The following is a 12,803-nucleotide window of genomic DNA, read 5'->3' as shown; positions in this document are numbered from 1 at the left end:
GCCGCCCGAGTAGCTGGGACTGCAGGCACACAAGCATGCCCAGCTAATTATTTTATTTTTTGTGGAGATGAGGTCTCACTGTATTGCCTAGGCTGGTCTTAAACTTCTGGGCTCAGGCAATCCTCCTGCCTGAGCCTCTGAAAGTGTTGGGATTACAGGCATGAGCCACCACACCCGGCTCCCGTGGATCCATTTGATATGGGTCTGGGTTTCTGAAAAACAACTCAGGGACATATGTAAAGATGTTATCTTTAGTTTTTATAAAGAACCAAACATCTTATGACTCAAACTTCTTAGGCTGTTGTTTTGAGCTACTATTACTTTCTTGCTTATCAAGTTGCTCAGGGCTAGCTAGGTATGGGGAATTTCCCTTAAAGGAACTCGAGATTTTCCCTTATTTCCATACTTGGTTGGGAGGGCCAGGCAGGCCCCTAAGAGGGGTCCCTGCTGCATCTCAATATCTGTGACAGAGGACTTAACCAAATCTGGGAGGAAGGCCTTGATGAGAGGAAGACCTGAAGAGTTGAGACCTGAAGAGTGTGTAGGAGTTAGCTGGGTGAAATGCAGAGGTGGGTAGAAGCTTTTCTGGCGGAGGGAAACCCTAGTGTCAAGGGAGAGCGCATGGTGTGAAGCACTTCCTGAGGCTGGAGCAGAAAGAGGAGATCCAGCAGAGCCAATGCTAGGCTTTGCTGAGAATCCCTAAACAGCTCTTGATGCATTTAAAGAAGGCAACACCAATCCATTAGAAAAGTACATTGATGTCAAAACAGTCTTATGTAAAGCTGAATACCCGTATGCTCTCTTTGGCAGCGCATATACTAAAATTGAAACAATACAGAGATTAGCATGGCCCCTGCACAAGGATGACAGGCAAATTCATGAACTGTTCCATAGTAAAATAAACATACAAAAAGGCTGACTATGGCCATGCGCGGTGGCTCACACCTATAATCCTAGCACTTTGGGAGGCCGAGGCGGATGGATTGCCTGAGCTCAGGCATTGGAGACCAGGCTGGGCAACACGGTGAAACCCCATCTCTAATAAAATGCAGAAAACTAGTCGGGTGTGACCAGCCTGGGCAAAACCATGAAACTCTGTCTCTACTAAAATACAAAAAATTAGCCAGGCATGGTGGAGTGCGACTGTAGTCCTAGTTAGTCGGGAGGTTGAGGCAGGAGAATTGCCTGAAACCAAGAGGCGGAGGTGCGGTGAGCCTAGCTCAAGCTCACACCACTGCACTCCAGCCTGCGCGACAGAGCGAGACTCCGCCTCCAAAAAAAAAAAAATGCTGACTATCTGGCTACGCTTCTGTAATCTCAGCACTTTGGGAGGCAGAGGCTGGAGGATCCCTTGAGCCCAAGAGTTCAAGATCAGCCTGGGCAACATAGTGAGTCCCCTATCTCTAGAAAACATTTAAAATATTAGCTGGGCCTGGTGGCACACGCCTGTGGTCCCAGCTATGTGGGGAGGATTCCTTGAGCTGAAGAGATTGAGGCTGCAGTGAGCTATGATAGCACTATTGGACTCCAGCCTGGGAGAAAGAGCAAGACTATCTATCTATCTATCTATCTATCTATCTATCTATCTATCTATCTATCTAATTTATTTAATTTATTTTTAATTTTATTTATTTATTTTTTGAGACGGAGACAGAGTCTCGCTTTGTCACCCAGGCTGGAGTGCAGTGGTGCGATCTCAGCTCACTGCAACCTCCACCTCCTGGGTTCAAGCTATTCTCCTGCCACAGCCTCCCGAGTAGCTGGCATTACAGGCACCTGCCATCATGCCCAGCTAATTTTTGTATTTTTGTAGAGATGGGGTTTCACTATGTTGGCCAGGCTGGTCTTGAACTCCGAACCTCAGGTGATTCGCCTACCTCAACCTCCCAAAGTGCTGAGATTACAGTTGTGAGCCACCGTGCCCAGCCAAGACCATCTATAAAACAACTGAATAACCAGCTGAATAAAAGCTGAATAACCAGCATTTATCTGGTACATAGCTACAGTGTGTAAATCACTGGTGAATTCAATAAGCACAAATAAAAAGAAAAAAATGAATTCAATAAACACGTGTACTTTGAAAATGTATCTTAGGCAGGGCGCGGTGGTGATCCCAGCACTTTGGGAGGCTGAGGCAGGTGGATCACTTATGCTAAGGTGTTTGAGACCAGCCTGGCCAACATGTTGAAACCCGGTCTCTACTAAAAATACAAAAAGTAGCCAGGCGCAGTGGCTCACGCCTGTAATCCTAGCACTTTGGGAGGCCGAGGCGGGCGGATCACCTGAGGTCAGGAGTTGGAGACCAGCCTGCCCAACATGGTGAAACCCCGTCTCTACTAAAAATACAAAAATTAGCCGGGCATGGTGGTGCGCGCCTGTGCTCCCAGCTACTCAGGAGACTGAGGTAGGAGAATCGCTTGAATCCGGGAGGCAGAGGTTGCAGTAAGCTGAGATCGCGCCATTGCACTCCAGCCTGGGTGACAAAATCGAGACTCCGTTTCAAAAAAAAAAAAAAAATTTGCCAGACAGTGGTGGTGGGTGCTTGTAGTTTGCGCTACTCTGGAGGCTGAGGTAGGAGAATCGCTTGAATCCAGGGGGTGGAGGCTGCAATGAGCCGAGATCGCGCCATTGCACCCCAGCCTGGGAGACAGAGGGGGACAACGTCTCAAAAAAAAAAAAAAAAAAAAAAAAAAGCCAAAGGTAATTTCCCCTAGGGAGGCACTGGGTGTTCCCTTCTAGGCACGCAGGCCCCTAAAATCCCTTCGGGCGGGCGGGTGTGGGGAGACCAGGCGGCTAGGAGACCCGGGCGGCGTTAGGGGATGCGAGCAGACTCGCTCAGCTGGGGAATTGGCGGCAATACTGCCAGGTGGCGGAACCTAGGGCGCTCGGCGACGCGGTCCTGCGGACTGTCGCTAGTGAGGCACCCGCCGGCCCGGAAGGGGCTGATGCGAACTGTGGCCACGGCAGCCATCGCGCTTTGCAGTTCTGTCTCCTGGTGTACGGCCAACGCCAAGCAGGGGATTGCGTTCTCTCCAGTCGCAGGTGAGTGACAGCCCCTCCTTCTGGGAGGACCGGCGGGCAGCAGCTATGGATCCCCTAGAAGGCGCACTTTTAGGGCCAAGACCTGCTCTGGGTCCCTGCCTGTGGCACTGCGTGAAGGGGCGCCTGTTTTTCACCCCGGGTTAGGCGGCACGAGGGAGGACAGGTCTCATCCATACTCCGCGGGGCCGTCTGATAGTCCTCGGGGCAGAACACTGCTGCTGTCAGACGCTGGTCTTTTCAGGAAAGAACGAGATGGCTGCAAGCAAGCCCCTTCCTTTCCCTCGGCCTCAGTTTCCTTAGCTGGTAAAGTGAAGGTGGCGGATCTCACTGACAGCTGAAGAGGCTATGACGCGGCCTTGTGTTTTCAGCGCTCCCAATTAGTGTAGAGGCAAATTGAGTTTCCTTACTAGTACTGGTTAACGTTTTCCGTAGCCCAAAGTTCCAGTTGAGTGGAAAAAAGATACAGTTTTGAGAGAACTGTACTGATTTTTATTTTTATTTTTAAAATTTTTGTTGTTGTTGTTTTGAGACAGAGTTTCCCTCTTGTCGCCCAGGCTGGAGTGCAGTGGCACGATCTTTGCTTACTGAAATCTCTGCCTCCTGGGTTCAAGCGATTCTCCTGCCTCAGCCTCCCGAGTAGCTGGGACTACAGGCGCCCGCCATCATGCCAGGCGAATTTTTTTGTATTTTTTAGTGGAGATGGGGTTTCACCATGTTAGTCAGGATGGTCTCGATCTCCTGACCTCGTGATCCGCCCGCCTCGGCCTCCCAAAGTGCTGGGATTATAGGGGTGAGCCACCGCATCCGGCCTAATTTTTCTATTTTTAGTAGAGATGGGATTTCGCCATGTTAGCCAGTCTGGTCTCCAACTCCTGACCTCAGGTGATCTATTCGCCTCCGCGTCCCAAAGTGCTGGGATTAAAGGCATGAGCCGCCTCACTGGGCCACTGTACTGATTTTTAAGGTGTTGAAACTTTTCCAAGATAAAAATTTGTTTTAAAACAGCTAAAACTTTGACATTGTTAGCTGAAAGAACCAAATTCGTCAGCAATTTAAGGTGTTTGGTACATTGGACAAAATGAGGTGAAGAAGTCCTTTTAACTTGAAAAATTAAACCTACTATTATTTATTTGTGTGTTCTTACATCAGCCTCTATATTACCAAGTATCTTTGAAGACATCCTATATTCTGTGTTAAAATATCAGTGAAGAGTAAGTCGCATTGAAACAATGAAAGAAGGAAAGAAAAGGAACATTTATTGACTACTATGAGTAAGGCACTAGCTGTCATTTTACAGATGACAAATAAATGGTAGTGCCAGTATAGCAAAGCAACATGAATATCTACTATTGTACCTTTCAGTAGACTTATGTCTGTCACCAAAATGTTTTGAACTTAAAAAATGTTAAGATCGTTCATTGGCATTTTCTGAGTTTGTAGAAAAGGAAGGTGTCTTCATTTTAGAAATATCAGAGATGCATTGTCAGTAATTATAAAGATTAGCAGTTTTAAATAAGGTACATTTTAACCTTCCTTTGACTCTCATTATTATACTGGAATGGAAATTCAAGTAAGAATTAAGAAAAAAGATGAGTCTAACAGAAATGAAAATCAGCCTGGGCAACATGTCAAGACCCAGTCTCTCTCTAAAAAAAAAAAAAAAAAAAAAAAAAAAAATTGCTGGGTGCATGGCTCTGGCTAGTAAGCCAGTAGTCCCAGCTACTCGCTGCTGAGATGGGAGGATTGCTTGAAGCCAGGTCAAGACCTGTGACCTGTGATCATGCCACTGCATTCCAGCCTGGCTGACAGAAAAGGACACTGGTGCTAAAAAAAAAAAAAAAGAAAAAGAAAAAAGAAATAGCAAAAGAAATGAAAATTATTGCCACATCATTTGAAGCTTACAAGTTAGAATGCTGTATTAGTATCTCTTTTCTTTTTTTTTTTTTGACACGGAGTCTTGCTCTATCGCCCAGGCTGGAGTGCAATGGTTCCAGGCTCACTGCAACCTCCACCTCCAGGCTTCAAGTGATTCTCCTGCCTCAGCCTCTCAAGTAGCTAGGATTACAGGCGTGCACCACCACACCCTGCTAATTTTTGTATTTTTAGTAGAGATGGGGTTTCACCATGTTGGCCAAGCTGGTCTTGAACTCTTGACCTAAAGTGATCCTTCCGGCTTGGCCTCCCAAAGTTCTTGGATTACAGGCATGAGCCATCATGTCCTCCTATAGGTATATTTCTACACTTTTTTTTTTTTTTGAGATGGAGTTTCGCTCTTGTTGTCCAGGCTGGAGTGCAGTGGCATGATCTTGGCTCACTACAACCTCCGCCTCCTGGGTTCAAGCGGTTCTCCTGCCTCAGCCTCCTGAGTAGCTGGGATTACAGGTGCACGCCACCATGCCCAGTTAATTTTTGTATTTTTAGTAGAGATGGTGTTTCACCATGTTGGTCAGGCTGATCTTGAACTCCTGACCTTATGATCTGCCCGCCTCGGCCTCCCAAAGTGCTGGGATTACAGGCGTAAGCCACCACACCTGGCCTATTTTTGGAATTTTTTTTTTTTTTTTTGTAGAGACGGGGTCTTCCCATGTTGCCCAGGCTGGTCTCAAACGCCTGTGTTCAAGTGATCCCCCACCTCAGCCTCCCAAAGTGCTGGGATTACAGACGTGAGCCATCATGCCCAGTTCATCCTTTTTTTTTTTTTAAAAAAAGACAGGGTCTCACTTTGTTGCCCAGTTTGGAATGCAGTGGTGTGATCATAGCTCACTGCTTGAATTTTGGGGCTCAAGCAATCCTCCAGCCTCAGCCTCCTGAGTAGCTGGGACTGCAGTTTCTTGCTACCATACCCAAGTAATTTAAAAATTTTTTTGTACCAGGCATGGTGGCTCACATCTGTAATCCCAGCACTTTGAGATGCCGAGGCGGGTGGATCTCGAGGTCAGGAGTTCAAGACCAGCCTGCCAAGATGGTGAAACCTCGTTCCTACTAAAAATACAAAAAAATTAGCCAGGCATGGTGGTGGGCGCCTATAATCCCTGTTACTTGGGAGGCTGAGGCAGAGAATTGCTTGAACCCAGGAGGCGGAGGTTGCAGTGAGCCGAGATTGTGCCACTGCACTCCAGCCTGGGTGACAGAGTGAGACTCTGTCTCAAAAAAAAATTTTTTTTTTAATTTAGAGATGGGATCTTGTTATGTTGCTCAGGCTGGTCTGTAACTCCTGGTCTCAGGTGATCCTCTTGCCTTGGCCTCCCAAAGTGCTGGGATTACAGACATGAGCCACTGTGCTCAACCTGGATATTTGTGTTCTAGGACAGTTACTACATCCATTTCACCACAGCATTACCATGCTTTGCATCCCAAAGTTATTAGTGCATTGATTCTACAGTCATACTCCAATGTCATATTTGCCTCTTTAGACTGTTTTGTCCCTTATTTTCTCCCAGCAGTACTTTTTGGGTATTTGTATTTTGTCATCTTATGCGTTTTTTTTTTTTTTTTTTTTTTTCCCACAGGACCCTTAGAACTAATGTGTATTTTTTATTTTTTATTTTTTTTGAGACAGGGTCTCACTGTCACCAAGTGCATGCTATCACATCTGGTTAATTTTTGTATTTTTTATAGAAATGTGGTTTTTCCATGTTGCCAAAGCTGGTCACGAACTAAATATTTATTTATTTATTTATTTATTTATTGAGACGCAGTCTCGCTCTGTCACCCCAGCTGGAGTGCAGTGGCATGATCTTGGCTCACTGCAATCTCTGCCTCCCAGGTTCAAGCGATTCTCCTGCCTCAGCCTCCTGAGTAGCTGGGATTACAGGCATACGCCACCACACCACGCTAATTTCTGTTTTTTTAGTAGAGACAGGTTTTCTCCATGTTGATCAGGCTGGTCTCAAACTCCTGAACTCAGGTGATCTGCCCGCCTCGGCCTCCCAAAGTGCTGGGATTACAGGCGTGAGCCACTGTGCCTGGCCATTAATATGTGGTTTTAAAAAGTAAATGAGCCAGGCATAGTGTGGCGTATGCCTATAGTCCCAGGTACTCAGGAGGCTGAGGTGGGAGGACTGCTTGAGTCTCTGAGATTGAGGCTGCAGTGAGCAGAGACCATGCTCCTGAACTCTAGCCTGGGTGAGAGGGAGATTCTGTCAAAAAAATAAAAAGTGGCTGGGCGCACTGGCTCACACCTGTAATCCCAGCACTTTAGGAGGCCGAGGAGGGCGGATCACTAGGTCAGGAGATCAAGACCATCCTGGCTAACATGGTGAAACCCTGTCTCTACTAAAAATACAAAAAATTAGCCAGGCGTGGTGGCAGGTCCCTGTAGTCCCAGCTACTCGGGATGCTGAGGCAGGAGAATGGTGTGAACCCAGGAGGCGGAGCTTGCAGTGAGCAGAGATCACGCCAGTGCACTCCATCCTGGGCGACAGCGAAACTCCGTCTCAAACAAAAAAAAAAAAGAAGTAAATGGTTTCGTGTAATTATTCATGTAAATCAGTTTTAAATATTAAATGCCATATAAGCTTTTTAAAATTTGCTTTAAAATTTTTTTCTGTAATAGCTTTTTTGAGATATAGTTGATAGGGCCGGGCGCGGTGGCTCAAGCCTGTAATCCCAGCACTTTGGGAGGCTGAGACGGGTGGATCACAAAGTCAGGAGATCGAGACCATCCTGGCTAACACAGTGAAACCCCGTCTCTACTAAAAAATACAAAAAACTAGCCGGGCGAGCTGGCGGGCGCCTGTGGTCCCACCTACTCGGGAGGCTGAGGCAGGAGAATGGCGTGAACCCGGGAGGCGGAGCTTGCAGTGAGCTGAGATCAGGCCACTGCACTCCAGCCTGGGCGACAGAGCGAGACTCCGTCTCAAAAAAAAAAGAGATATAGTTGATAAACCATAAAATCGACCTTTCAAAATTGTACAATTAAGTGTTTTTAGTATAGTCGCAATGTTGTGTAAACATAGCCACTATCTAATTCCAGAACATGTGATCATCCCAAAAAGAAACCCAGTACCCATTAGCAATCATTCCCCATTTTTCCTTCCTTCAGTCTGACAACCACTAATATACTTACTCTATGGATTTATGTATCCAGGATATTTCATTTAAATGAGCCATCCATATAAGTTTAATGGAACAAGGCTTTAAGAAGTTACTTGTAATCTGAGATTCTGTTCCATTACATCCTTTGCACTGATTTTCATGTTACTTGAGTAGATCACTTTTCTAATCTGCATAGAGACTTTTCCTGTTTGGTATTGGTGCAATAAATAAATCTGCTGACGTGTGTATGTTTCCTTGTTCTTGACCTTTGCTCTTCACATGTCTTAATAGTGTGTTCATGGTGTTGTGTAACCTGTTTTCTGGGCTCAGGTATCTGTTTGCAGCTAAGTAACTTTTATTCTTAGTTGGGCATTTTTACTTCTACTTAAAACAACAACAACAAAAAATAGTTAATTCTGTTTCTAGTTACTCCTAGTTTGTTTTAACATTCCTAGAAAGCACAATTTTTTTTTTTTTTTTTGAGGCAGAGTCTTGCTCTATCGTCCAGGCTGGGGTGCAGTGGCTCGATCTCGGCTCACTGCAACCTCCACCTCCTAGGTTCAAGTGATTCCCCTGCCTCAGCCTCCTGGTTAGCTGGGATTACAGGCGTGCGCCACAACACCCAGCTAATTTTTGTATTTTTAGTAGAGATGGGGTTTTTGCCACGTTGGCCAGGCTGGTCTGGAACTCCTGACCTCAGGTGATCCACCCACCTCGGCCTCCCAAAGTGCTGGGATTACAGGTGTGAGCCACTGTGCCTGGCCGAAACCACAATTTTAAAGAAATATATATATTATTATCTTCTAAAGCAGAGTTTGTCTGTGTCTTATTAGATTATCTCTCTTGGGACAAATTTTACAACAGCAAATTGGTACCATTCTTATGCAAAAATCCTTTTTCTTCCCAGGCTTTTCACCATTTCTTAGCTCTCACTTACCAACAATCATCTTCAATGAGGACTTTGCCACTTGATTCACAGTCTGTATCAGTACCCTCCAGTCTTCCAGGTGATTACACTGCCTGTCAATGTGGACAGTGTACCCTCTAGCCTGGCTTCCAGTATCTTTCACCTTCATTTTTTTTTTATCTGTCCATGCCAGAACGAGGCCTTGGAGTTTGCCACCACCCAACCCTGAACTTCTCTTGAATTCTTGAACCCCCTATATTCTCTTCCACTTTGCTGGCACAATTCTGGCCCACCTTTCACCTCTCTCACCCTTTTCTGTTTTTGGCTTAGAGAGTTTTTCTACCCTATTTTCCCAATTCTGTTCTGTGAGAAGCCTGCCTTTGATCACCGCCCCATGTCTGTATACTACCTTTCTTTACCTTTGTCCACTCAACTTGAACTTCTGATCAGATCCCTACAGCCCCTCTCACTAGTACTCTCAAAATCCTGTTCCCCTTGTCCTTTTTCATTTCTATCCTGGATATTCTAATCTCTAGTCACTCCATGTTGAGCACTGCTAGTGGAGGGTGGAAGGTTGTAAAGCAGCAGATTGGCACTGCTGTGAATGCCTGAGTTTCAATTCCAACTGAGTCCTTGGCTTTTTTTGGCACTCTTAACTTGATTCATTCCCCACAGTAGCTATTGTAATGCTTGCTCTGCTCCTCAAAAATTCTCTATACCCCTTCACTTTTGGAGTCAGATTCTCACCACCTCCACAAATTTTCTGGCCATCTTTCCTTCTAATCTTAGACAGAGAGATATGCTCTCAGTCCAAGCTCCTCTTGGGACTTTGTCGCTTTTGGTTAGTTCCTTCCTTCCCTATAACTTCTTCTATTCCACTAGCTCCTTCTCTTCAGTTTATCATCATACTCAAGCCTCACTCTCTTTGAGAAGAAAATTTCACTTCCAGGCCTGGTGCAGTGGCTCACGCCTGTAATCCCAGCACTTTTAGAGGCCGAGGCAGGTGGATCACTTGAGGTCAGGAGTTCGAGACCAGCCTGGCCAATATGGTGAAACCCAGTCTCTACAAAAAATATAAAAATTAGTCAGGTGTAGTGGTGCCTGCCTGTAATCCCAGCTACTCGAGAGGCTGAGGCAGAAGGATTGCTTGAACCTGGGAGGAGAAGGTTGCAGTGAGCCGAGATCGACCCTGGGCGCCAGAGCAAGACTCTGTCTCAAAAAAAAAAAAAAAAAGAGAGAAAATCTCCTTCCCTTATCCCATTTCCCACATTTTAAAAAAATGATTTTAGTTTTTTACCGTTTGAAATTTTTTGAAACAGGAATCTCTCCTCACTGCCTCAGAGTAAATGGGGTATTAACCTCTTACCCCATTTACTGTCACCCTGGCTGGAGTGCAGTGGTGCGATCTTGGCTCACTACAATCTCTACTTCCGAGGCTCAAGCAATCGTCCCACCTCAGCCTCCTGAGTAGCTGGGACTACAGATGTGCACCACCACGCCTGGCTAATTTTTTTTTTTTTTTTTTTGAGATCTCACTCTCTCACCCAGGCTGGAGTGCAGTGGCGCAATCTCCACTCACTGCAACCTCTGCCTCTTGGGTTCAAGTAATTCTCCTGCCTCAGCCTCCTGAGTAGCTGGGATTACAGGGGCCCACGACCACACCCAGCTAATTTTTGTATTTTTAGTACAGTCAGGGTTTCACCATGTTGGCCAGGCTGGTCTTGAACTCCTGACCTCAGATGATCCACCCACCTCAGCTTCCCAAAATGCTGGGATTACAGGAGTGAACCCCTGTGCCTGGCCTAATTTGTGTATTTTTAGTAGAGTCAGGATTTCACCATGTTGGCCAGGCTGGTCTCGAACTCCTGATCTCATATGATCCACCCGCCTCGGCCTCCCAAAGTGCTGGGATTACAGGCATGAGCCACCACCGCACCTGACCTCACTTCTTTTTTTTTTTTTGAGATGGAGTCTCGCTCTGTTGCCCAGGCTGGAGTGCAGTGGTGCGATCTCGGCTTACTGCAACCTCCACCTCCTGGATTCAAGTGATTCTCCTGTCTCAGCCTTCCAAGTAGCTGGGACTACAGGCACGCGCCACCATGCCCAGCTAATTTTTGTATTTTTAGTAGAGATGGGGTTTCACCATGTTGGCCAGGATGGTCTCGAGCTCTTGACCTCGTGATCTGCCTGCCTCGGCCTCCGAAAGTTCTGGGATTACAGGCCTGAGCCACTGTAACCGGCTGCCTCACTTCTTAATAACAACAACCAGGCTTATTTTATGCATTTTACCTCATTTGATCTTTATACACCCTGAGAGATTTTTCAGAAGAAATGTATAGCTTGTCCAAGGTCACACACTTTATGAATCCTGGAGATAGGCTCTGCTCTGCTTTAAGCACCAAAGTGCTGAGATTACAGGCATAAGGGCAAAGGTGTTAAGATGGCAAAGTATGAGTTATCCACAGTGAATGGTAAGCAGTTTACTTTGACCTAGGGAAAGCTGCAAGTAAGAAAGTAATATGTGTTGCCAGGTGCAGTGGCTCACACCTGTAATCCCAGCACTTTGGGAGGCCAAGGCGGGTGGATCACAAGGTCAGGAGTTCAAGACCAGCCTGGCCAAGATGGTGAAACTCTGTCTCTACTAAAAATACAAAAATTAGCTGAGTATAGTGGCTGGCACCTGTAATCTCAGCTACTCGGGAGGCTGAGGCAGGAGAATCACTTGAAGCCGGGAGGCGGATGTTGCAGTGAGCCGAGATTGTACCACTGCACTCGAGCCTGGCGACAGAGGGAGACTCCGTCTCAAAAAAAAAAAAAAAAGAAGGATAGAGACAAATTTTGAGGTTAAGATGGTTGTTTAGGAGTGTGACATAAGTTTCTTGACCAGGTGGTTCCTGTGAGAACCAAAGAAAGCATGAGTCTTCACTGAAAGAAATTGATAGGACTAGGGATGAGTGGATATGGGATATGAGGGAGGCGAAGGAATTACTTGTCAGAGTCATGAGCTGGAGTGATTTTATTTTATTTTTATTTTTTATTTTTGAGACTGGGTCTCACTCTGTCACCCAGACTGGAGTGCAGTGGTACAATCTCAGCTTACTACAACCTCCGCCTCCCAGGCAATCCTCTTGCCTCCTGAGTAGCTGGGACAGGTGTGTGCCAGTATGCCTAGCAAATTTTTTATTTTTTGTAGAGACAGGGGTCTTGCTTTATTACCCAGGCTGGTCTTGAACTCCTGGCCTCAAGTGATCCTCCCACCTTGGCCTCCTGAGTAACTGGGATTACTGGCATAAGCTCCCACACCCAACCCTGAAAGAGAAAGAGAGAGAGAGTGTGTGTGTATAATTTTTTTTTTTTTTTTTTGAGACGGGGTCTCACTCTGTCGCCCAGGCTAAAGTATAGTGGCTAGATTTCGGCTCACTGCAGCCTCTGCCTCCTGGGCTCAAGCAATTCTTGTGCCTCAGCCACCAGACAAGCTAGGATTATAGGCATGCACCACCACGCCCAGCTAGTTTTTGTATTTTTAGTAGAGTTGGGGTTTTGCCATGTTGGCCATGGCTGGTCTTGAACTCTTGGCCTCAAGTGATCTGCCTGCCTTGGCCACTCGAAGTCCTGGGATTACTGGTGTGAGCCACCACGCTTGATCAAAAGTATATTTTTATATATGTGATTTATTTTTTTTTTTTTTGATACGGAGTTTCGCTCTGTCACCCAGGCTGGAGTGCAGTGGCACAATCTCGGCTCACTGCAACCTCCGCCCCCTGGGTTCAAACAATTCTCCTGCCTCAGCCTCCGTAGTAGCTGGAATTACACACGT

The 12,803-nt window shown here is 46.2% G+C and overlaps 1 protein-coding gene and 1 non-coding gene across 3 annotated transcripts in view; both read left to right on the top strand.

Moving 5' to 3' along the window:
* The first annotated feature begins 796 nt into the window (after positions 1–796).
* Positions 797–898, top strand: LOC114679080 (U6 spliceosomal RNA). The gene has a single exon (XR_003730767.1). It is a non-coding gene; the product is annotated as a U6 spliceosomal RNA (small nuclear RNA).
* A 2,046-nt stretch (positions 899–2,944) lies between these two features.
* The window catches only part of SAR1B (secretion associated Ras related GTPase 1B), a 30,987-nt gene continuing 21,128 nt past the window's right edge, over positions 2,945–12,803 (top strand). Inside the window, exon 1 of one of the 2 annotated variants that reach the window (XM_078004211.1) lies at positions 2,945–3,042. The gene's annotated coding sequence lies outside the window, so the exon portion shown is untranslated. 2 annotated transcript variants of the gene reach the window in all.

The sequence above is a fragment of the Macaca mulatta genome, chromosome 6 (genome assembly GCF_049350105.2).
Source record: "Macaca mulatta isolate MMU2019108-1 chromosome 6, T2T-MMU8v2.0, whole genome shotgun sequence".
In the NCBI taxonomy this organism is placed as follows: domain Eukaryota; kingdom Metazoa; phylum Chordata; class Mammalia; order Primates; family Cercopithecidae; genus Macaca; species Macaca mulatta.
This window is presented reverse-complemented; position numbering and strand designations above follow the sequence as displayed.